The 25,569-nt window shown below is 46.8% G+C and overlaps 1 protein-coding gene across 16 annotated transcripts in view; it reads right to left on the bottom strand.

Moving 5' to 3' along the window:
* Nav2 (neuron navigator 2) overlaps positions 1-25,569 on the bottom strand; it is a 651,028-nt gene that overhangs the window by 378,054 nt on the left and 247,405 nt on the right. For 11 of the 16 annotated variants that reach the window (XM_006541288.4, XM_006541290.4, XM_006541291.4 and 8 more), the window contains exon 1: positions 1-25,567. This exon is cut by the window's left edge and continues 15,162 nt beyond it. The exons of 3 other annotated variants lie outside the window; for them this stretch is intronic. The gene's annotated coding sequence lies outside the window, so the exon portion shown is untranslated. 2 more of the 16 variants (XM_006541311.4, XM_006541289.4) reach the window with 2 other exon arrangements.

Genomic DNA, 25,569 nt, shown 5'->3' with positions numbered 1-25,569 from the left:
AAACAAGTGAATTTATGGCAGGCACCCAAGGAGCACATGGGTTCCTTTTGATCTCTACCCCTCCTCCATTAAGGGAAACTGGGAAGTCAACTGCTCTCAACCTGGGCTCTTGTAGACTATTCTAATGACAGTGAAGCAGGAATAGTATCAGCTGCTGTTTACTAAAGTCCTTAAACACATTTCTAGATGCCTGTGAATACCATTCTTGGTCTCCCCACGGTCTGAGCCAGGGTCTCATAATGTAGACCTGGCTCTCCTGGAACTCACTGTATAGACCAGGCTGTCCCCTAATGCATAGAAATTTACCTGCTTCTGCCTTCTGGGTGATCAGATTAAAGGCATTCACCATGCCTACTTATTTTTTCTTTTGTATGTATCTATATGTGTATATTTGTTTTATCTATTGTATGTGTGTATACATGTATACACATATGCCACAAGGCATGTATGGAGGCCAAAGGATAATCAATGGTAGTTGAACATCTCTATATATGGGTCCCAGTTATTAAACTCAGGTCATGAGGTTTGATGGCAAGCGCCTTTACTCACTGAGCCATCTAGTTAGTCCCATTCCCTCTTCTTAAAACAAGCCTGCAAGGTAGGAATGGTGATCTCATGTTATAGGTAAGAAAACAACTCACTAGAGGTCAAGGAGTTATCCAGAACCACATAGTCAGTAAAGGGGCTGAGATTTGAACACTAGCTCACAATTTACTATTCTATTTTACATATACTATACTATACTATACTATACTATACTATATCATATTATATATTATGCTACTATATGTATACTCGACTATATATTATACTAATGTACATATACTACATTGTACTTATACATTACCATATTTGATACTATTTACATATGCTAGAATATATTATCTATCCTATCCTATATATTATACATATACTATATTGTATATTACTATATATTATCCTATTATACATATACTATCCTATATTATACCTATCTTACCCTATACTATTCTATTTCATACTATATATTATCCTATTATACATACCCACTGCCACTTAGGCAGTTGTTAGCTTTTCTGTGTTCACTCATGGATATAGCTCCCACTAGGGCTCACCCTGTGCTGTGCTGTGCTGTGCTGTGCTGTGCTGGCCTGAGCTGAGCAGTTGAAGGATTTGGCATCCTGGTAAACAAGAAGGGGTTCAGGTGAGCAGGAGGACAAGGCAGCTTTTGGATGAGAGCATAGAGACAGCTGCTTCATGGCTGACCCTGGAGATGCCCCAAATATGTTGCATTTATGGGAAAAGGAACAGGGGACCTTTACACTCCTCCCTGCTAGGCAAGGAGGAGCCGCTGTCAGAGACCAGTGTCATTCTAGCGCTTGTGCCTTTAGTCTCCTGATGAAGACACTGACCTACTTTTTGTTGTGTCGAAATGTATCCTTAGGAAATGTTTTCTCTCTTTAGTTGTCAAAAGTAAAAGCCACCCTGCCTTTCCACTGAATAAACCCATTCTTCAGTTCTGAGGCTCAAGGGTCTTCTTCCCTGCCACTGCCCCCTCTTCAGCTTCCTCTCTCCATTCTCTCTTTTGCTGCCTACTCCAGCCATCTCTATATGCACCACCCCACTCTCATGCCTCTCCACATGCAGAGGCAAAACAGGTCAGAAGTTGCCCTGGTCCTCTTCTGTTTCTGCAGTGCCGTATAATCTTGGGCAAATGATGTAACCAATCCATACCTCAGTTTCCTCATCACCGAAATAGGCACAATACAGCTCTCCACAGACACATATAGATACCTGTATACCTACAGCTTATAGGGCTAGTATGAGTTCTACAGAAGAAAATTGGTGTAAGGTCAGAGATATGTCGAGCCTGTGCCCCGTGGGTCCATAGGACAGCTATGGATGAAGCTCAACACACAGTAGACCACAGCACCAAGTCACAGCATCAGAGGCTGAGATAGCTCCACGGGGAGTACTTTACTTGAAAGCTTCCAGGCCTTGTGCTGTGCAAACAGGGTTAGGAACCATTGAGTCAAACGGAGTCACTAAGAGGCATGCAAATGTGACCTGCACCTTGGGTTCTTGGTGCTTAATAGCACAACACCTGGAACAAATTCAGCAGCTTGGAAAAAGCTTTTAAATGAATGTACAATTCTATTTATTCATAATATTAAAGGGTGAGTAATTTCCTTCCCCAAAGCCAGTCACCAGCCACAATCAAGAGCCAGATTCTTTTGAAATCCACCAACCATGATGGTCATGAAATCCTTCTACAAGAATAAAGTAGACACCCCATAGTGACTCCCTAACAAACTACAGGCGACATGTCACATACAGAAGAGAAAGGGTCTCTATTCAGGGATAGAACTGTGGTAACTCAGTGTCCGGATGTCTGGGTTTCTCAGTTTTGTGCCTGTCCAAGTACAGTGCTCATGAGAGGTTCAGACTTACAGTGGATAGACACTTTCTCAAATCTGGCCCCACATTCCAGATGGAAACATCTACCCACACTGCTGGGACAAAAATGGCTCTTTTTCCTCCTCCTCCTCTTCTTCCTCCTTCTCCTCCTCTCCCTCCTCCTCCTTCTTCTGTGACTGATGTTCAATTAGGCTGTCAAAAACTAGGACACTATTTATATGTGTGGGAGAAAGGCGGAGCAGGCCATGCCCTGACTCTCAGAGTCACACAGTGCCTTGCCTTTTCTCTTGGCTGGGTTTTCTAGAAGGCCCTATAGAAGGAACCATTTGTATAGAGAACATAAGAAGTTCAACAAAAAGGGCAGAGTGCTAGCTTTGCATTAGTTAGATCAATGGGAAATAAAGTAGGGCATCCGGTGCTCTCTGAAAGAACTCAGATGGTAACCCATAAGGGAAAAAAAAAACAAAAAAAAACAACCCAACTCCCACAAAAAAAAAACTGTTTAAAACACGTGCTATAGTAAAAATGGCCATCTTACCAAAAGCAATCTACAGATTTAACATAATTGTTTGTTTGTTTTTCAAGACTGAATTTCACTATGTAGCCCTGGCTGTCCTGAAACTCACTCTGTAGGCCAGGCTGGCCTTGAACTCAGAGATTTGTCTGCCTCTGCCTCCAGAGTACTAGGATTAATGGTGTGTGCCACTGTTACAAGCAGGGTCTAATACAATTCTTTACAGACCTTGAAAGAACAATATTAAACTTCATAAGGAAAAACAAAAAGCCCAGGATAGCTAAAACAATTCTATATAAGAACTTCTAGAGGTATCACCATTCTTGATTTCAAGCTGTGCTATAGAACTGTAGTAATGAAAGCTGCAGGTATTGGTATGCAGACATGTTGATCAATGGAACTGAGTCAAAGATCCAGATGTAAATCCATACACTATGGACACCTGATAAAGAAGCCAGAGTTATACAATGGGAAAAAAAAAATCTTAAACAAGTGGTGATGGTCAAGCTGGATGTTGGTATGTAGAAGAATGCAAATAGATCCTAACTGATCACAAAATCAGATACACTGAACCTGACACAAAAGAAAGTAGGGAAAGCTTCAAATACATTGGCACAGAAGACAACGTCCTGAACAGAACACCAATAGTGCAGATGCTAAGATCAACAATTTAAATGGGACCTCAAGAACCTGAAAAGCCTCTCTAAGGGAAAGAACACTGTCAATAGGACAAAACAGCAGCCCACACACGGAAAAAGATCTTTACCAACTCTACAGATGACAGAGGGCTAATATCCAAAAAATATAAAGAACTCAAGAGTGCTGGGCAGTGGTGGCACATGCCTTTAATCCCAGCACCTGGGAGGCAGAGGCAGGTGGATTTCTGAGTTCCAGACCAGCCTGGTCTACAGAGTGAGTTCTAGAACAGCCAGGGATACACAGAGAAACCCTGTCTTGAAAAACAAAACAAAACAAAACAAAAGAAACCCCACAAACCAACAACAACAACAAAACTCAAGAAACTAGACATCAGCAAACGAAATAACCCAATTAAAACGGGGTGGAGATCTAAACAGAGTTCTCAACAGAGGATTCTCAAATGGCGGCTGAGAAACAACGAAATGTTTAACATCCTCAGCCACCAGGGAAATGCAAATCAAAACGACTTTAAGATTCCATTTTACACCCGTCAGAATGGCTAAGATCAAAAACTCAAGTGACAGCTCATACTGGTGAGGACGTGGAGCAAGGGGAGCACTCCTCCATTGCTGGTGAGAGTGTAAACTCGTGCAGACACTTTGAAAATCAATATGGCAGTCTCTTTGAAGATTGGGAATCGATAGAGCTCAAGATCCAGCTATCCCATTCCTGGGCATATATCCAAAGGATGCTCCACCCTACCCCAAGGACACGTGCTCAGCTATGTTCATAGCAGCTTTCTTCCTGATAGCCAGAAGCTGGAAGCAACCTAGATGCCCCTCAACTGAAGAATGGATAAAGAAAATGCGGTAATGTGGTCCATTTACACAATGGAGTATTACTCAGTTGTTAAAAAGAATGACATTATGAAATTTACAGGCAAATGTATAGAACTAGAGAAAAAAAAAATCATCCTGAGTGAGGTAGCCCAGACCCAGAAAGATAAATATGGTATGTACTCATAAGTGCATATTAGCTGTAAAATAAAAGATAATCGTGGTTCAATCTGCAGGTCCACGGGGTAATAAGGAAGACTTAGGACACAAGGAAATCCCTAGGAAGGTGAAATAGGATTTTGTCAGTGGACTGGAGGTGGGTGGGCTTGAGAAGGGTGTGTGTTTGTGTCAGAGAGAGAGAGAGAGAGAGAGAGAGAGAGAGAGAGAGAGAGAGAGAGAAATACTTGGAGAAATGACTGGAACTGAAGGGTATTTCTGGGATGATGTAGAAACCCAGTGCAATGGGAATACCAGAGAGTCTGACTGTGAGAGTAACGGGAACAAAGACTCCTAGTAATGGGGAACAGAGCCTGAACTGGCCATCTTCTGTAACCAGACAAGGTCTCAAGTAGAGGGATTGCAGCACCAATCCATCCACAAAACTTTCAACCTACAGTTTGTCCTGCCTGCAGAGTATTCTGGGACTGGAGCCTATCATCATCATCATCGTCATTATCATCATCATCATCATCATGGAGGTCAGAGAGACTCCATCCAGCAACTGATGGGAGCAGATGCAGAGCCCCACAACCAAATACTGCACAGAGCTCAGGGAATCCTGAGGAGGAGTCGGAGGAAGGATTGGAGGAGCCAGAGGGATCAAGGACACCACAAGAACAAGGCCCATAGAATCAAGTGACTGTGACTCAAGTGAGCTCACAGAGATCAGGAAGTCTGTCTGGGTCTGACACAGGCCCTCTGCAAACATGTTATGGCTGAGTAGCTTGGTGTTCTTGTGAGATTCCTAACAGTGGGAGCAGGGCCTGTCTCTGACTCTTTTGCCTGTTTGGAGGACCCTTTTCATCTTACTGAGTTGCCTCAATCAGCCTTGTTGTGATGGTATGTGCCTGATCTTGCTATAGCTTGTTAGGCCATGTTTGGTTGATGTCCCTGGGAGGGCTGCTCTTTTGTGAAGGGAGGTGAAGTGGGGTTAGATCTGGGGGGAGAGGGGAGGGAGGTGGGAGAGACTGGGGAAGGGGAGGGAGGGGTAAATGCATTCAGAATGATTGCATCCTAAATACAAAATAATAATAATAATAAAGAGACATGCTAATAGAGGGGCCACTTCTCCAGCTTATTCTCTGCACCTAGTGAAGACTACCATGACTAGATTGTATTAAAATGCACGAACTGGCCAGGTGTTAAGGAACTGATGTGACAGGAAGACATGGCACTAACTCGGGAAAGGGTTGAAAGTGTACACTGCACAAGGTTCCTCTACCTGGCTGTTGTTCTTTACATTTAGAGGGCCACTCTCCCTGTTTACAGATGGGAAGATGGAGGTACAAAGAAGCAGGTACACTCATTAGAAAGCAGCTGAACCCAGTTGTAAATTCTGAGTACAGACTCCAAGGTCGAGCCTTCCTCCTTTGTGTTGTCCTGGGTCAGAGAGCTCTGATTCAGACCCCCCAGGGATGGCCATTTTGGGATGCCAAGTGAAAGCAGGGAAGGCAGTTACTGAGGTGTTGGGGTGCCAGGCATAGCTGGGAGTGCATACTCCTGGAGTCAGGCCAAGAACAACAATTCCTCTAGGTTGTGACACTGTTTAGCGAGTGCCTTGAGGCTGGGATCCCGGAGCCAGAGGTTTGTCTGTAGAGACACTGAGAGGACACACAAGCAGACCCCATGGGAAAGGCCCCTTTCTGACCCAGAGAGCTACCGTGACAGAGCCCCTGCTCACGGGGAATAGACCATGGCTGTTAGTCACTGGGGCTGCATCAGCCCTGTCATCTTCACAAGCCAGGTCGGCTCTAAGGTAAGGCAGAACCTGGCAAGACCAGCTTGACCACAAGTTTAAGGACATTGGAAATGACCTTGAGAGATCCACATAGCAGACGGCTAAGGATGACAGGGTTCCCGCACTATCCCTTTGTGATCAAAGCTGAGTTACTTTTTACTCTACTTCTATCGAAGACTAAAGGTTGCCCAGGGCCGTTGGGCCGTTTGATGTATAGGATGGTGATTAAACCTACACTCCAGTGAGCCTGGAAGATGCTCAGCCCTGGGCCCCATGGAACCATCTTCAAGTGGTCCTGGCCCTCAGCATACTCCATACTGATCTGCTCAAAGGGCCACTTTGAGATCTGGATTGGGGCAGCCTGAGGCCCAGGATGGAATACTCATAGTTGAAAGCCCAGTGCCCTTGCCTTGTTCTGGGATGAGTTCTGAAGAGTAACATAAACTCTGAAATTCCCCATGGATGGGGTTGAGGTGAAGGACGGAAACCACACTTTCTTGGCTTGATTTCTGCCCTACCCTGCACCACCTCCCTTGCTTGTTTTTCCCAGTAGCACATCTTTACCAGACCACAGTGCTCATCTTGCCCTCTGCAGCTGGGAAATGCACCTAAGATGCCTCTCTGTGGCATAAAGGTGAAGTGACTCCCTTCCTGCAATGTGCCTAGCTAATATATGGCACACAGGCACTGACTGGCAATAGTAGCCAATTATTTGTAGATGAAGCCAGAAGAAATTGCCAGTAATCACTACTTTTGACTCTAAAAATGCTATTTTCCCCAATGACACGTTACAGTACTTTTAACATTCTCTCACCAGCTACTGTGGGAAAAACAAAAACAGAAAACCTCAAGTGAAGACCCTGGCTTGCTGTGGTAAACCCAGAATCCTTCTTCCTGGCTCTCCTCCCCCTGAGAACAGTGCTGGCTTCGAATGTTGTCCTAGTAGCTGGTGTTTTACTGCCTGGTCCTGGGTGGGACAGTAGCATTTGTTATTTAAGCAGAAAACTGTGCAAATTTAGGCCCCACCTAAACCAGGAGAGAGGGCAGAGGTGAGGGTGGGAAGACAGCAGTCCCTGTTTGTCGAGTGGAAAAGGTCAGCTCGTGAGTAGGAAAAACACACTGTCTGCTCCCCCACAGTCCCCGGGGGACAATGTTTTGTAAATATATTTGTGTTTTATTTTCCTCCAAAGATGATTCTGTGGCCTCTGAACGCCAGCTGCTGTGAACCCTCCCTTTGAAGGTTGCTGTGTGTTTATGGTCCATTTTAGGTATAATCAGCAGGCACAGGAAAAGCTGGGAGGGCCAGGGGTGTAAAAGGCCCCCCCCCCCAGAACGCTGTTGTTTATGTTTCCTCTGCCTATCGCTGCTCCAATGACACAGCGATCCATCTCCGGAGCTCCCGAACACATCACCCACTCCTTTCCCATCACGAGGGGATCCCACAGACAGGGAGAGTCGTGCGCAGAGCTTCGAGGAAACCCAGGGCCCAAGCAGAGGCAGGCTGGTAGCAGATAAGCAAAAGAAAACAAAGTGAATCGGAAAACATGGGGATATTTGGGTAACAAATCAGGGAAGGTCTAGCCATCAGGATCTGGGAACTACTGCACCTGGGGCCTGGTTGCCCTGTGGTGACAGGTGGCAGTCCGTCAGGTACACAGCAGCCCACAGAACACCAGCGACCTGCAGCCATTTATGTGCTGGTTTTTTATTATTCATCCCTGTCTGCCCCCATCTGACCCTAATACACATGCACATACCCAAAGTCTCCACAAAACCATGAACTTCCTTCTGCTGAATCCCTGGAGGTGTAGGTGCTCAATCCATACCTATCGGCTGAACGTGCTCCTAGACTACTGGAGGAAACTGGTGCATCCTAAAGAACTTTCTGGAGTGGAAACGGGTGACCCCAGCTTAGGAGGCTTTGCTGCAACACAGTGGAATGAGGAGGTTTCACATAACCAGCAAACACCGTTTGTGGAGCATCCTTGTGGATGTGGCTGCTTTGTCTACAGGCCACCACATATCTGAATTTTCCAGATCTTCAAGTGTGTGGCATTAAGCAGTTAACAAATGGGAGCTTTATCAGACAAGAGCTAGCTGCACCAGCTATAGCTCTGCGAAGCCACATGACCTGGCTTCCTGGAGACGGACTTTCAGGAGATCCCTACAAACAGAGCCTTCAAAGTCACATGTGAGTCACAGGTTAGGGCAGATGACAGTGGGTTCATTTCTGGTGTGGACCCTAAGGGTCTTGGCTGCTGTGGGAATTTCCTTCTGTAGTTTGCCTGTGTGTGTTCAGAATTGTGGGGAGTTGAATCTATTGATGACTCTCCAGCAGAAGAGCTATCCCCAGAGTCACAGAGGGTCCACACATGGCATACTGGAGCCTGGCCACGGAATCACAGCCTGTGTGTTTCATGGTCATGGAAGGTTACACACAAAACCCTTCTATATATGTGGCCAAACAAGGGCAAGGTATGGACCATGTGGAAGGCGTTTTCAACCCTGTTCTTGTGTTGAACATGGTATGCCCTGAGGATGGGTATGTAGGTCTTCAGATAATGAACACAGGGTCTTAGCTGCTCCTGGTCTATGACTTTATCAACCTGAACACACACATTGCAAGGTTGTTGGGGTAGGCTATTTAGGGATATCAATGTGAGGTAAGTTTCAAGAAAATGGTCATATTTGGCTAGTATAGAGGGTGAGGGAGTTACTATGAAGTGACCTAGAACCTGACTGTGGTCAATGGTCATACATAGGGACTTCAGATGTCATTTTGGACAGAGACATGTTTAGGATGTAAAAGACATCAAATTCCAAATATCTCAGTTGGGTGAGGGGGATGTCAGTTGGATTGATAATTTTTATGTTGATTATATATTGAAACGGATATATGCTTTTGACAGTTTGGGTTAAATGGGATATGTTACCAGCATTAAGTCCATCTGTAATTTTCTTCTTCTTTGTTTTATTAATAATACACCCTCTGCCTCCCCCCCCCTTCACATGACGTATCTAGTCTCAGATTTCTGGCTTTAACAGCATCAGGTGTGGGTTTCATCTCATGGAGTGGGCCTTAAATTCAATCAAAGGGTGGTTAGTTATTTCTCTAACAGCTGTGCCACTACTGCACTATTGATTTCTTAAACATACCAACTAGGACATTTTAAATTACACACTTATTTTTCAGCCTGTGATGGGTGCTGGCCTTCAGCTTTGATATCCCCTGAGATCTAGAGCAGCCTCAGCACAGGAAGATATCCCCTTCCCCAGACATGCGGAGCTCCAAGCCCCACCACATTTGCCCTAGCACACACCAGAGTCTGAATTTTCACAACTTTGAGGGGGGCAGGGGGGCTCATTTGCCTACAAGAAGTAAAAACTGCTGGCTCTAGGCTGATTTGTATGCTAACTATTGTAAAAAGTGTCACGTGAATGTGGGCATGAAGGCATTCCTTTGTATGCTGATTTGTATTGCTTTGGCTATAGATATGTGATCAATATAAACTATAGGCATGCATGGAAATAGCCTAGTGAACCCAATCATCTGTATGGTTAATGCAACCAGATATCAAACAAACCTACATAAAGGAAGAAGAGAGAGAAGGTTGGATATTGCCTAGCCTGCTCATTCCCTAGCTTGCCTGGTATCACAGTTCTCAGGCCCCAGAGTGAAAGAAAGCTCATCTGAACCATGCTATGGCAGCAGGCCGTGTTTGGAAACTGCTTTTTGTGACCTTGGTTAACTCACTGGGGTCATTTCTCTGCAAGTGTAAAATAGGACAAGAAGACCTCCAGAGATCCCAAAGGATCTTCTTGTCCCAGTTGATGCAATTGAACCAGAACCTGTATCAAGGTGTCCTAAGAGATCCAAGATCCTTGGGAAAGTGTTATCTTGCTTTCATCTTACATTCAGAGTTGTCACCTACAGTAGGCAACCAGTACCTACGTCCCCATCATCACTGCCACCTATGGATCCTGTGAACTTTAACACACTGAGAACTTCCTATGTCTTGGACTGACTTTTAGTGCTTTATATAAGTAGTGTTATGTCAATGCTTGTATAACTCAGAAATGGTGGTTGTGATAAACTTTTAAAGACTCACTTTTATTATTTTTAATAATTTGCAGGTGTGTATATCTGGATGTAGGTATGTATATGTGTCTTTAAGGCCAGAGGTATCAGCTCCCCTGAAGTCGCAGTTATGAGCCACCTGATGCATGTGCTGAGAATGGAAGTCAGGCCATCTGGAGGAACAGCAGTGTTCTTATATAAATCATATATATATTTGCCTATATATATTTGCCATATATAAATTAAAGCATAGAGAGATTTTTGTTAAGTCTCCCAAGATCACATTGTTAATAAATGGTCCATGTTCCAGGGCCCTTGGACTTTAGTCATGCAGTCAGGTATAACTGGCCAGATGGACAGCCCAACAGGGTAAGGCAGCAAGTATGTAGAGTCTTAAAGTCGACACAGAGAATCAAGTCAACATACAAAGTTATTCCTGTGACATGACTCTGCCGTGACAGTCATCAGCATGCATTTGGCTGCCAGGACAAACTCACCATTCTAATTCAGTGCCCAGAGTTGAAATTCTAGGAAAAAGATACCTTGTCTGTGTACTACAGTGACATCAATAACTCCTACACTGATCAATGGGTCTCTTCTGGTACCTCTACTTCCTCTACCCAAACATACCTTATTCCTGGTGCCTGGCTCTATCTCTATCTCCTAATGGCGTTCTTGCACCCAGACCCCAGACCTGACGCTTCCCTCACTATAACATGCGTCATTCCCCATAGACTGTCAGTTTCTCTTATGGGCTGCATTAACCTGGCCTCAATGTCTCAATCCTGGAATTGACACATAGCCTTTATCCACAGCAAGTTTGTTTGAGTGGGACCTAGAGAATGTAGCACTGAGAAGAGACACACCAGACCCTCCCTCGGAGGGGTAGAGTCTTCCTGCTAGGAACTGTGCCTATGGGCTGCCTCCTCTTAACTTTGAAAGCCATCTAGTGTGCATAGCTCTTCATCCAAATTGACCTCTTTGGATAGTGGGATGTGGTGCTATTAATGATTATGACTAGTTGAGAGGCGATACTGGGTCTGTGCAGGCTGACTCTGGAGTAGCCTGGCCACAACTGTGTCCTACAGTGTGGCAGATGATTGTCACTCCTTCTGTGACACTCAGATGTCTACACAGGCCCTTAAGAATGGAGGAGAACTGGTGGGCCCTTGACCACTGGTGCACGGTGCAGAGGGACACCAGCATTTCTACATAGCAGAATTGGCTTCCAAATGTGGAAAGACATAGCAGTTTTGCCATCAACTATAAGGTTTTGTTGTTTTGTTTTACTTTACCACGTACATCTTTTTCTCATCTTTTTTCAACCTGAAACTGATGCCCTGTTTGCCATATGTTTGTCATCTTGATCACTACATCTGGAGGCAGGGTGTGACAACAACCAGTGGGGTGGAGAGTGGACACTCACCATGTCCAAAGTGTTCACTACAATGCACAAGAACCGGCTCTCTGGGTCTGGACCTGCTCTTGAGTTTTCCTTCACCTGTGCCTTTTCCTCTGATTTCCTTGACTCTTAGGAAGTTTAACCATGGTACAGTGCAAGATATCATGTGGGTTCATTTCCTACGTGGAAGACTTTAGTCTTAACAACAGGCTAATCACAGGGAAGTTCTTCCTGAATGGGAGGCATTTATACAGTTCTTGTGCCTCTTTCAAGCCCATTCAGTGATCTCTGGAGAAACCAGAAGGAAGGGCACACAGTGGACAGACCTAGGGTGTAGGGGACAGACCTAGGTTGGAGGCTTGTTTTCTCAAGATGGGAACTATCTGGAGGGAGGTGAACTGCCATCCCCTGTGCTTCCAGGGTGACCTTGGGCTTCCCTGGCAGGGTTCTGTGGCTCTCCCAACACACAGATTCGCATGCTCACACACATGCATACACATACACAATGACAATCTGGCCCAAGAACAACCGAGCTGCTCGTTCCTTTCTCTGCTCCTGTGCTAATTTGCTCTGTGTGAGGGCTTAGCGCATCTTGTGCAGAATCTCTCCCCCTCTACCTGCTTCTTCCGACTCCCAATTTCCCTGGAGATGAAAGGATAATTTGAAAATTAGCTTCTTCCAGCCATTCTCCATGGCCCCAGGGACTCTTCTCAGATGAAAACTCACAGTTCCTAGGAGGTAATGACAGGGAGGACAGGATGGGGACGCTGGGCTCAGGTAGTACTCCTCTTGCCTGCATCAGGGTGGTAGCTACACAAGCCAGTCCACTTTAGATGATTCCAGAATCATGTGCTCTTCTCTGGCTGTAACGCCCCAATGGGAGTTGCACTTTAAAAACAAGCCTGAACCCTATCTGCTGCTCCTCCAGCTGGTCTCTGACTTCTAAGGGTTAATGTAGCTCAGAGCTGCTGTGTGGCTGCTGGGGCTCCTACTATGACAGGGTCACTACGGAGTGTGAGCTTCACAGGGTCCTTGCTTCGTAAAAACATGTTGGACCCTGAGCTACTTCTCCGGCTCTGGACTGATGTGTTTCTGGGTAATGGGGTCAGGAGATCCTTTGAGAGGAGACAAGGTGGAGAATCTTCGGCTGGAGGAGACAGACAAGCCTGTGTTAAGACCTGGTCTCGGTCTCTTTCTAGCCATGTGACCTTGGGAAAGTTACATAAACTGTCTAATATTCAGTTTCCCCATCTGCAAAATGGGACTAATAACAGTGCCTGCTCCGTATGGATGCTGTGGGAATCACCTGTGTTAAATATACAGGTTTTAGCCCAGGGCCTGCCAAAAAAATACAAGTACCCATTAAATGTGGATGCTATAATCGAGTCCCACCCCCTCACTTTATGTGAGTTAACTCAGACCAGAGAAGGAGTATCTTGTTGCAGTTTACAGAGCCAGCATCCACGTTGCCTGGTGCCTTAGAATTATGGATCTTCTGTGTAGCTTGCTTACCCCCCATACTGGGTACTATAGGCTTTCGTAATTCAGGGAAAGCGGCTCCTATTGTCCAGCAGATTGCTTTTAGAGAGGGTGCTGTAGTGAATGCAGTGTTGTCACCAAGCTTTGGGCACAAGCTGGCAAGATCTGGAGGGGTGACACCAGGCTCCAGGCCCCAGCATACCTCACACCGGTGCTAAGACTCATTCAGCCAATGTGGGATGCCTCATTACAGTCAGGTGCTGGGTAGCATGTGAGCAGGGACCGCCCCTTTGGGCACTCAGGACCTGAATAGGGTCAGGAGGTACATACTGAAGGATGACTATGAGAGATAGGCGAGGCGAAGGGGAAGCAAAGGTCGCATCTCATGGAAGCACCCGAGAGGTCGAGGAAGTGATAGCATCTCAGAGGTGGCGATGAAACTGAGATGGAAGCACTTAAGTGAAGACGTCGAGGGTTGTTCAAGGGGCTGGGGGAACAGGAAGAGGCAGTGTTTCTGGTGCACAGAGAGCAAGGTGAGGCGTGTTGGATAAGCATGGGAGGAGACTGCATGGCAGCTGGAGGCTGATGCTACCACAGAGCTGTACCATCATGCTGTGACTACTCAAACAGAAGTAAGGCAAACTGGCTGGGATCAATTTAACCCTCTGGCTGGACTGTTAGGCTCTCTGCGGGCCTTGTAAGATGGAGGAATGCAAAACACCTTATGGAAATGCCTGTTCTCGCATCTGTTTGTCATTTCATTTCTCTCCTGGCATTTTAACCCAACGCAGGCTGACCTCGCCTCCCTGCCGGGACAACTCTGCAGCTCTGCTCAAGGGAGGCTGTGGTCACAGCTTCTAGTGGAAGCTGTTTGGATTTATCTATCCCCACTCCCTTTCTGGGCTCCGGAATTCCCCAGGCTTGCTGCTCAGCTGGTCCCAAATTACAGATGACCTTAACAGTGAAGGTGACTTTAAGGCAGAGCCCCTACTGAGGCACAGTAAGTCTACCTACCATCTGAGGCCTCTGGGGTGAAGATGCTACAGAGAGTTCTGGGGCAGATCCAGGATGGTCATCAGGCCTAAGACCTTCAGGGAGTATTATGAGCAAGGCCAACATTTGGACCTTGTCTGCATTCTGCCCCTCACCCTCAAGAACTTACCTTTAGCATCCCAGAGCCTGGCCTGAGTCTGTTCCTGAGGGAGTGGCAGGCCAGGATGAGGAATGAACAGATGTCACGCAGGGGACCCTAAGCTGCGGTGACATAGCTTTTGGTGCTATACCACCCAAGGGCCCTGGGGCATGAGGTAAAGCTGCTTCCTTGAAGGGAACGGATCCCCCAGATGTTGACTGTTTTGGAAAGGGTCTGCAATTGTGACACGCATCAGGACGGGATGGAGAGAAATGTCCCCTCGTGATGGACTGTGAGGAGGTGTCATGGGCCCTCAGGTCTTGTGGACTCTACTTGGGACCCTCAGCTCAACTGTTCTTTGTGTTCTTTGTGGCCAGAGAAGTTACTAAAACACAGCAAAGACAATGACCATTGGGATTTAGAAAGAGCCCAGGCACTCCAGATATGGGGGCCATGTCTGAGAAGCTGTCCCATTTCTGAGAGGAGCCAACAACCGAGAGGCTCCTCGGCTTAGGGCAATCACTTTCACCTCCTCCACTGGTTAGAGCCAGCCAGCAGCTGTGACATCTGTGCAGCAGGGTGTGAGTCACCCTGGGAATCCCTAGAGATGATGGAGGACATTATGACAAAGGTAATGTCCAAGAGACCTAGGCCATAGCAGTTGGAATGGAAAGGAAATCTATAGCTTGCCCTTTGGATCAAGATTTTCTTATCTGGGAAATGAATTGAGCAGAAATAAAATTTTTTTTATGTTTTTTTTTTAAGATCCATAACAAACATGTGTAGATTTTTTTTTCTCTTCTGTTTGGTTCCTAAACCTCATGGCTCAACAACCATATAGAAACATGGCTATGTTGTAGCTCATATTATACATAATCTGGGGTTAAAGGCTACAGGGGGTTGCATCAAGTTTATATGGGGATGTTCTATTACTTTAGATGGTACTGGAACAGCTGTAAAATTTTGTAATTTGGAGGGTTTGAACCAACCCCCACGAATACTGAGGGATCACTGCCATATTTTACATTAAGTTCAGGGACAAACAAAATATATATGTATGTATGTATGTATATGTGTATGTATGTGTATCTATATGTGTAACATATGTGTGTATATATGTGTTATATGTATATGTGTATATGTATATATGTATATCTTTGTGTATGTGTATATGTATATCTTTGTGTATGTGTATATGTGTATATGTATACCTGTGTACATGTGTATAAGTATAGTATATATGTTATATGTATATGTGTATATATGTATATCTGTGTGTATGCATATATGTGTATATGTATAGTATATATGTATATCTGTGTATATGTATATATGTATACATATGTGTATGGCATCCCTCTTCATCGCTATACTTTTCCTGGGAGGGAGAAGGTATCACCACCAGCTCACATCACAGAGGAAAAGCCTATGTTCAGGGATGCTGTCACTGGTTTCTAGGTTCTGGTTTGTCTCATGCAGTCCAGGTTGACCTCAGACTTGCTATGTAGCTGAGGATGACCATGAACTCCTGATCCTTCTGCCTTTGCCTCCCAGATGCTGGGATGCAGATGTGTGCCACCATGTCTCCTCTAAGGCATTCAGTGTTTGCGCAGTGTAAATGAGTAAAAAACAATCAAGGAGAATGTACCGCTTCTTACTTTGTATTCAACTTCTATAAGCAAGGAATTTAAAAAATCTAAAATATCACATCTAACTTGGACATGGTGGCACATGTCTTTAATCACAGCTCCTGGAGGCAGAGGCAGGTGGGCTCTTTCTTTGAGTTCCAGGGAAGCCTGATCTATGTAATGAGTCCCAGGCCAGCCATAGCTTCATAATGAGACCCTAGTTTGTGTCAAACAAACCAACTGAACAATTATATCCACAACCACCATCGTATTTTTGGGATTCTTTAATGTCAAAAGTAGAGCAGACTGTTTGATCAGAATCAAGGCTGGTCTTTTACATCCAAGACAGTGGTGTGGAGATTCCAACAGAAAAGTCTTATTTTTCTCACTTCTCTGGTAACTGATGGGACCTACCCTTGAATTTATGCTGTTATGTATGGAGTGGAGGCTGGGGACCCTGGGAACTAGGGTCCAACTAGGAAGGGGCAGAGGTGGCTTTCTCCATATCTGACTCAGAGTCTTGCCATTTGGGAAGTCCTGCATGTCTACTCTCCTGAGTACACATGAAGCAGCAACCCCCTCCCCCCCCCCCCCCCGAGGCACCACAGTGACACTCTGGGATCATCCAAGCCTTGCCTGATTGTCTCTGAAGATTTGACCAAGAGATTTGCCAGCACGTTGGCACAGGAGGCAGGCTGAGCTTAGGACCTGGAGTCCTTGTACCATCCTATGGCCCATAAATAGTCAGTCCTAGCTAAAGTTGGGGTACCGTGGATGAGTGACAGATTAACCTAGCTCTTCATCCCATCTGGGTGACTATGGGCAAACCTGCACTTCTCTGAAAATTGAACATCATGGGAGCAATCTGATTGTGTGTATACAGCATAGTTGTGCATGACACATTAGCCACATAATTCTCAGCTTTTCCTACCTGGCAGTTTGTCCATCCGCTAGAGATCAGGTCTCATCTGCTAAGTGTGGATAAATGCCAGATTATACAAGACACTGCATGTGTATGACCAGTTTAACCCAGTACTGAGCCACAGCAAATGCAGGGAAGGAACTGTTATTAGCATATCATCACTGTCAGCCCTTTCCTCCTAATCTCTTCTCTCCCTTGAAAGATTCCCAACACTCAATCTACATAAGAGGACCTGCCTTGAGCTATGAGTGACACTGTGTGTGTGTGTGTGTGTGTGTGTGTGTGTGTGTGTGTGTGAGAGAGAGAGAGAGAGAGAGAGAGAGAGAGAGAGAGAGAGAGAGAGACATATGGCAGGGGGCAGCATCATTATGCCTGAGGTTCTAACAGTAGCCTATAAGGCCAGGTCTATTCCCCAGCAGCATCCCCTTGTGAGATGAGCTATCAGGGTCATACACACACACACACACCTACACAAGCTATCCCAACAACCCAGCTGTTTCCTTGCAGGGGTACTTCTTTACATGCAAGTATCTGTCAGACCCCTGATACAGCCTGTTCCCACAGGAAACCCACTCAGTAAGCCTGCTGATCTCTGCAGAGATATTTCCTGGATCCCTAAACCCTGCCATTTTGGAGGTTGGTCAGAGCCCATGCGAGTAGAGACCACTGGTATGAAGGGAAAAAGGGTTTATCACAAAGAGGGAATTCCATTGCTAGCTCCAGTCAGACACTGGTAGCTGGGCAGAAGGTGGAAGCAGGCCAGAAGCCATGGATATAAAACAATCCATGAAGACCAGGTCGGTCCATCCTGACTCCCGCCATTGTGCACACAGAGGTGGACACTCATTGGATTTGAAGATCCTTGGGTTCATAGGTCAGCTCTACTAGTCAGACCGGGTGTCTCCTTACTGTTCAAAACTCAGTTTCCCTCTATGAGACAATGAAGCTGAATAACTGCTGTGCAAATGAGGGTGGGCATGAATGATGCTTGAGTTCCTACTATGGTATCATTACTTGACAGTGAGCCCTAGCCATGGGTCATCCCAAGAGAACCTCGTCTCTATGTATGGCATTACCCCATGTGTGTTCAAGTCCTGGGCCTGTCTCTCATTATTAGGAAGTTAGCTAAGTACTACCAGTCACAACTAACTCTCATTCATTTAGTAATTTAATGGAAAGTGCTTGGCACTGTACCTGGCTCATAGTAAGTGCTCAATAAAGATTGGCTGTTGCTGACAGAACTAAGTTATTTAGCAACATTCCTAACATGCGGCTTTGAGAAACCTACCATTGCCTTTTGGGGGTGACAGGTGGACAGGGGAGCTGGGACACCCACCTTTCTGGCAGGTATGCTCATTTTGGATCTAAGGAGCCAAACTTTATTTATGTTTATTAATTCCCTATACTGGAAAGCCTACCTAGCCAGTTGCTTTATAGACACAACAATTATCTGGAGTAAGCATTATTATCCCGTTTATTGAAGAGAAATTAAAGTTCAGAAAGGAGAAGTGAGTAGTGAGGGAAGAGAGCAGTAAGGGAAACAAACAGGATTCTAACTCAGGTCAGCTTTATCCTGGCAAGCTGACTCTGACCGGTAAGGGGGCTCTATGCCTCTCTCCTATGTACAAGGTTATGGAGGGGGTGCCTGGCAGTTTCCTAGCATTTATTCAGCTCTGTTAGCCTGCCTAGGGTAGTTGATCTTTGAAAATTCAAAACACTGGAAGCTAGGGAAAAAAATAAAAAAGCTCAAAACAATAAAGAGTGATTCAGAGTGAGTCCTCCCTTGGCGGTTACGGGAAACGGGGAGGTGACAGCTTAGTCACTGTGGAATGGCCCAGTCCTTACTCATGGGCAGCAGGTCACACTGCTCAGGACAGAAGCCAGCAGAGCTTCTGGTGCCAAGAAGGCAGGAAGAGGCTCCAGCCAGGAGGGGAAGCCGGAAGAAGGAGAGCTGAGCAGGATCCATCCTGAAGGAGGTTCAGGCCAGAGGCCATCTGAGCCCCCAGACCCTCTCTCTCCACATCCCCTCTGTTTTCCAGGTTAACTACTCTCTGTGTTCAGACCCAGCAAAGATCTGGTCCTCGGGATGTGCAGAGCAAGGGTCTGTGTCACTGGGAGAATCACAGATGTTGAGAGCATTGGCAAAAGAAGGGCTGGCTGTCCCACAGGTGGCACAGGGCACTGAAGCCACCAGAAGGATGCCCTGGGGCTCCTGGTGTTTGGGTTGAACAATTGTTTTTCAAGCTTGCTTTTGAGAGTACCGAAGAGATGTCTCAGTGGTTAATGGCAAGTCCTGCTCTTTCAGAGGATCTAAGTTCAGTTCAAAGGCTCACATCAGGTGGCCTACAATCACCTGTAACTCTGGGATCCAATGCCTTCTTTTGGACTTCATGGGCACTTCGCGCACACGCGCTCGCGCGCACACACACACACACACACACACACACACACAGTTTTTAAAATCCCCAAACATGTTATGACTATTTTGTTTTACACACAGAAGTTCACTATAGTCTTTCCATGTCCATCAATCTTAGTCCACACAATGCAAAGACGACTTTACATTGGCTTCGGATTGGCCCAGGGAGGGCTGGTTCACTGTGTAAGCATCCTAGTGTTCCACACAGATGACTCCCTTTGTGTCTTAGGCAAATGAGACTTGCTTCTCTGGGCAGCTGGGTCTTGCATTTAAGCTGTAACCTTGGTGCCTGGATCTGGAGCAGGATACTCCTTTCTCTGCCACACATTCCTGCAGGGCTTCTGCTCCATTACTGCCAACCTCTATCACTGCTGCCTTCCCTGCTGATGGCTTCTCCCATAGAGCCTCCGTGTCTCTTTCTGTCTCTCCTTCACTTCTGCTCATCTCAGATGCCAGTACAGCTCTACAGTGACTGGGACACAAGAGAATTCAGCACACATTGATGCAGGGGCAGGGGTAAAGAAGAGACGGCTTGGGCTCATAGTTTGGCCCTCTTAGGTGGGTGAGATACCTTCCTTTATCCAGTCTGTGCCAAGACCCAGGGCACAAATTAAAGAAAGGACTTTCCTGAGACCAGACCCCCTGTCTGTCAATATGTGTTAGGTGTGTATTTTGGGTTGTAAATCCCCTAGAGACACTTGCATTTAAGATTTGCTACATTGGTGCTTTCTGAGACGTGGTGGGAACTTGAAGAGGTGAGTCCTGACGCAGGTTTTGGGTCACTGCGGCCGTGGCCCCTAAGAGTTTGTGGGATCTTTGTCTCTTTTCCTCTCCTTTTGCTTCTCTGCCTCTTAGCTACTTTTCTCATTGCTGTGACCAAACACCCGACAAGAAGCCACTTAGGAGAGAGATGCTCTATTTTGGTTCATAGTTCAAATGAACACAGACCACCACAGTGGGGAAGCTACAGTGGCCAGTGCTCAGGAAGTAGACTGGACAAAAAAAGTACAGGACCCAACCCTCCCCTAAGGACACACTTCCTTCCAAAAGTGACCACCTCCTGAAGATTCTACAACCTTCCAAAACAGTGCCACCAGCTGAGAGAGAAGTGTGAAACACAAGAGCTTGTAGCGGGTCGGGTGGGGGTAGCATTTCACATTCAAAACACAACACAGATTGCACATCCTGCTCTATCAAGTATATCCCCATGGTGGGAGGCCACATCCCTGGCCCCAAAGCAAAGGGCCAACCAAGCATAGAATAACACCTCAAAAACCAAGAGTCAAATAGCCTCTTTATATCAGCTATATTAGGTGTTTGCAATAGAAAGTTGGTGAATACTCAAGGCTTGGGGAGGTACTTAAGTCTATTCAGGCTTCAACTTCTTATACTTGAAATGATACTGCTAGCCACACCCAGCTCACCAGGCTAACACAGTTTCAACCCTACATTCAACAACCTTGTAACAGAAAAGGTGCGTAGTCACTCATGCAAGCCATAAATTCTCTTTCACTCATCTTCGTGTCTTGTGCTTGATCCGAATATGAACTGGTCTCCCAACTCCCCTCAGAAGGAGGCTTCCTTTGTCCCCTTTCCTCCTTCCCATTACTGATATGCTCCCCCTGTGGGAGGGTTCTCTGGTCAGGCCCTAGCCTGACTGCACAGACAGACGGAGACTACTCTGAGAGAGGAAGGACGCCGGGAGCGTGGCCAGCAGTTTTCAGGCCTTTGGAAAAACTTCAGAGGGTTAGACCAGGGGTCAGAAACCTTTTCTATAAAGAGCCTCACAGTGAGTATTTTGAGCTTTTGTAGGTCACATGCTTTCTCCTGTAGCCACTACGTCCAGCGGCCACAGCATGAAGGCTGTCATATATGATATGCACATGAGTAGCCATGGCTTGGTTCTACTAGAGCTTTATTTACACAATATAGCCAGCCAGGTTTGGCCCACAGGCCATAGATGGCTGTCCCCTGGGTAGGGCAGTTACAGACTCAGGTGGTCAGGGTCAGAGGGGTTTCCCCTCCCTGTACTTCCCCTTTAAGAAGCGTCTTTTCCTCCCTGGAACCCAGCTTTGTCATTGCTCAGTTAAGGAGATGGGACCAACGCTTTTCAAGGGCTATTCTTTCTCCAAAAGTACTGATTGGGTATCTGGTAAATTGTGTGACCTAAGGCATGTACCTCTCTGAGCCTCATTTCCCTTCTTTATGAAATAAACCACTGTGTTTATCACTGGTCACTGGCCATGCTCCTATTTGGACTGGGTGGGGAGGCCCTGCCATTTGAATAGGGATCATCTCAGAAGTTCAGGTATAGCAATTCTGGGCCCTTTTTTACCCTTTCCCACCCATGACCCTGCTTCCTGTAGCCTCAGATCTCCATAAGCAGTCAACCTGGACTGGGCCAGTATTTAGCCATCCATACCTTTGGATGCCCCCTGAAAGTCACACACAGCCTAACCACAGAAGCCAGCTTGGATTAGGCCAGGTATAGCATGTTTCTGAGGCCAGTGTGGAGGGGAAGGTTGTCACTAAATAGGGCCAGCTGGCCATCCTCTGTGGCTGGTATCCTTCAGTCAGAGGCGTCGCTAGCCCTGCCTTGATGCTCCTGGCATGCACACGCATGCTTACGAACACATAATCACAGGACACTCTTTGGCCTTTGCCTCCTAGGAAACATCTTCAAGATCTAAAGAGAGTCAGGAAGCTCTTTGGATCCAATAGAATACTGCTTGCTTTTATCCTCATAAAAAGAGGGGGCAGCTTCTCGGGCATGACCACAATGAGTCTTCCTCAGAAGATGAGTCGAGTCGCCAGCGGGAGGCCACAGCAACTCTGTGGCCTGACCACAGAAGGACATGCCTGGACAAACCAAGCAGTTCTGTCCTGCAATGCTTCCACCCCATGGAGCTTGTGACGTCCCTGTGTTTCCCTGGGGTATTGGGACAACAAAGGCTGTGTCCTAGAGCCATTGTACAGCAGGGGAAGGCCGGAAAACCAAACTGCAGGAAGCTGGTTGCCATGGTTTCCCTCCGTAACATGCCATAGAAATTGCTTTCTAAATTTTTTTTTAATGATTTCTGTTTTGTTTCCCCTATCCTGCCAGAAGAGGAAGGGGAGAGGACACTTATTTTAATGTGGAGTATGATCTGGGCATCCAGTTAGACTTCAATCCTTACAACAAAGCTGCAGAATTTGATGGTACTGTCTCCCATTTGCAAAGGAGAGTATGGCAGCATGGAAGGGCCAAGATACCTGCGTGTAGAAACATAGCTAAGGCAGGAGAGCCACTTTTGACCAAAGATGGTTAGAACGCACTGCTCCTTCTCTTTCATAACCAGGAGGCCCTCGGCCTTAGTGTCCCTGTTGTGAGACTTTGGGATAGGGAGTGGGCTGGGAGAGTAAGGGATGGGGTGCAGTGGGGTGGGGAGCTCTGACTGCCAGTGAGTGAGTCCTCTGGTGGCTTCTGGGTTGCTGAAATGAGAGGGCTTAAGTCTCAGTATAACCTTCTCTCACATTCCATGAAGGATCTGCTTCCACACTGGTGAAGAGGACGCAGAAGGCATGGCTGCCTAGTAAGGCTGTGGTGGGAACATTGAAATAACAAAGTCAAACACACGGCCCAGCACCCAGGAAATGCAGGCAAACTCAGCATACCTCCCTCGCAGCAGTCCCCAGCTGCCACCTGATGTCCACTCAGAGGGTCCTTTCTGAGCCTATCCCCACCTTTGTTGGAAGAGATAAGGCTGACCTGGCCCAAGATCCCCAATTAAGAGCACCCTCATTATGTTATTGTGAAAGCTGACTTGTAAATTATGAATTGTGCAAATATCAATTACACTAAAGAACCCTTGGCCTAAACTAGTGCAGGGAGGACGGATGAACCCCCAGGGCTCTGGGAATGGCCACGTGGATGGTCTATTCTCCAACTCATTCACTGTGCATGGTGGCCCTGGCTTGTTGGGAATAGGTTAAAAAAAAATTCCTGCCACTCATTACTCAGTTGGAGCAGTGACACACTCCTCCATTCCATAGGTGTTTACCAAACACCAAATCTAAGCCATTTCTATGCCAGGAGGCCAGTGCAATGCTTTCTGCCTTCTAGGAGCTCACTACAGCCTAGACCAGAGAGAGGAAGAACCCTCACCTGCAGGACTCGCTCACAGAGTGATGCCTCACACTGGCCACACCCTGGGTTTATGCAGTGCATGTCATCCATTCCCCACCTGGAGTGTGTGCACAGATGCATCTGTGTGAGTATAGTGTGCACCAACCAGGGAAGAGCCCTTGAGAGAGGCTCTTACAGCAAGGCCTAATAGACAGCTAGAACCGAGGGAGAAGCGCTGTGGAGCAGAGCAGGGGGGAAGACTCTCTCTGTAGACATGCGCAGGTGTGCCATGAAGGTATGTAGAGGCCCTGTGGGCTTTGGAAAAGTTATTGTTCTCTCGGGGCTCTCACTGTTCTTGGGGTACCTACCCAGCTCTGACTGTGTTCCGTACTTTAACCCTCGCAGACACTTCACAAGGTGGTTGCACTCTTCCCTGCTCTGGCAGGCAGAGTCTACTTCCTGCTCTATCCCGGGCAGCTGGTTCTTTCCCTCATAGGACAAGAGTTGGGACAGGGAACTCAGGGAAGAAGCCAGAGCTTAGGGAAACCTGCTCTCTGGGTGACATCACTCCCCCAAACCTCCAGCTGGCCCTGCATGTCTACACGGAGAGTGCTTTCTGGGCTAGTGTTTACCTTGTTTGGAGGAGGTAAGCCTGGCCTGGGCAAAGTTGAGGACAACAGCCTGGGGAATTCATTTTCTCTACCCTAGGGGACAGTAGCCTTCCAGTGACAACAATTGCTGCTGTTCCTGACTGTTGAGATGGCTTGGCCGCCCTGAGCCTGTTACCTTCCAGAGTCCATCCTCACATGCAGAAAGCACCCAGAGTTGAGATGAACCCAGAATTTGGGCACAACCACATTAGGCTGGTTTTGGGAGATCTTAAGGTAGGTCAGGGAAAAAGGGACTTCAAGTGTCCCAGATGCAGAGGTGACAGGAGGGTGGGGATAGCAGGTCAGATGTAGAGGAAGAGCCTGATGCTCAGCTCCATGATCCTTCACCATCCTGGGGAAGGCACTTGGCTCCAGCAGCAGGCCTGACGCCCAGAACTGCCTTCCAAGCACCTCTGCACAGCTATTACTTCACTAGCCCAGCACCATAAAAGGCTGGCTCAGCTTGGAGGAGGTGCTGGCCCCAGCAAACTGAAGTGTCAAAAAAAAAAAAAAAAAAGCAGCCCAGGGAAGAAAGGACAGAGGAATGGAGGAGGGTAAATTCATATTCTGGATATGTTTGTTCCTAGCAGTCTTTGGCCACCCAAGACTTCCAGGATCCTGGGACCTTGCCCATCAGCCCCGGTGGCTCACAGTCACTGCCATGCTTAGGTTTAACTCCTCAGAAAGAGATGATTTTCAGCCCCAGGAGGAGAAAGGTGCAAGCCAAAGGCTCTGGAGCACAAGGCTCTGGAGCACACGTTGTTTGACAGGGAGATGACCTTGTCAGTAAAGTGACTGCCAAGAAAAACTCGAGGACCTGTGTTCAAAGCCCCGGGCACTTACCTAAGAGCCAGGTTCAGTGGCACACATATGTCACCCCAGTTCTGGGTGTGTGGGGGTGGAGAGGAGACAGCTGGAGCTCTAGAGCTCACTGGCCAGGCACCATAGCTGAGTGGATGGATTCCAGGCTTAGTGAGAAGTCTCTGTCTCAAAAAATAGAGGTGCAGAAGACACCTGGTGCTGACCTCTGGCTTTCCTATACATGCACATAAACATGGGTGTGCATACACACACACACACACACACACACACACACACACACACCACTCCCACCTCCACCTAAGCATGAACATGTACACAATACACAAACATACATACAAACAGAAAACAGTACACAGCTTTCACCCTCTGGATCTGATTTCAATGCAGCTTGGAAATCAGAAGACACCCCCCGCCCCGTTCCCAACCAGTGTGAGAAAACTATTCTAGAAGAGGGTACAAAGGAAGTATGTTCTCAGAGACACTGGGTGGTGAGTGGAGACATCTGGGCTCCTAGTTTGGCTTGAATGCTCATTAAGAAAGTCACTTCTTAACCGGGCAGTGGTGGTGCACGCTTTTAATCCCAGCACTC

The sequence above is a fragment of the Mus musculus genome, chromosome 7 (genome assembly GCF_000001635.26).
Source record: "Mus musculus strain C57BL/6J chromosome 7, GRCm38.p6 C57BL/6J".
Taxonomy (NCBI): domain Eukaryota; kingdom Metazoa; phylum Chordata; class Mammalia; order Rodentia; family Muridae; genus Mus; species Mus musculus.
Note: the sequence above shows the minus strand (reverse complement) of the source record. Positions and strands in the feature narration are given on the sequence as shown.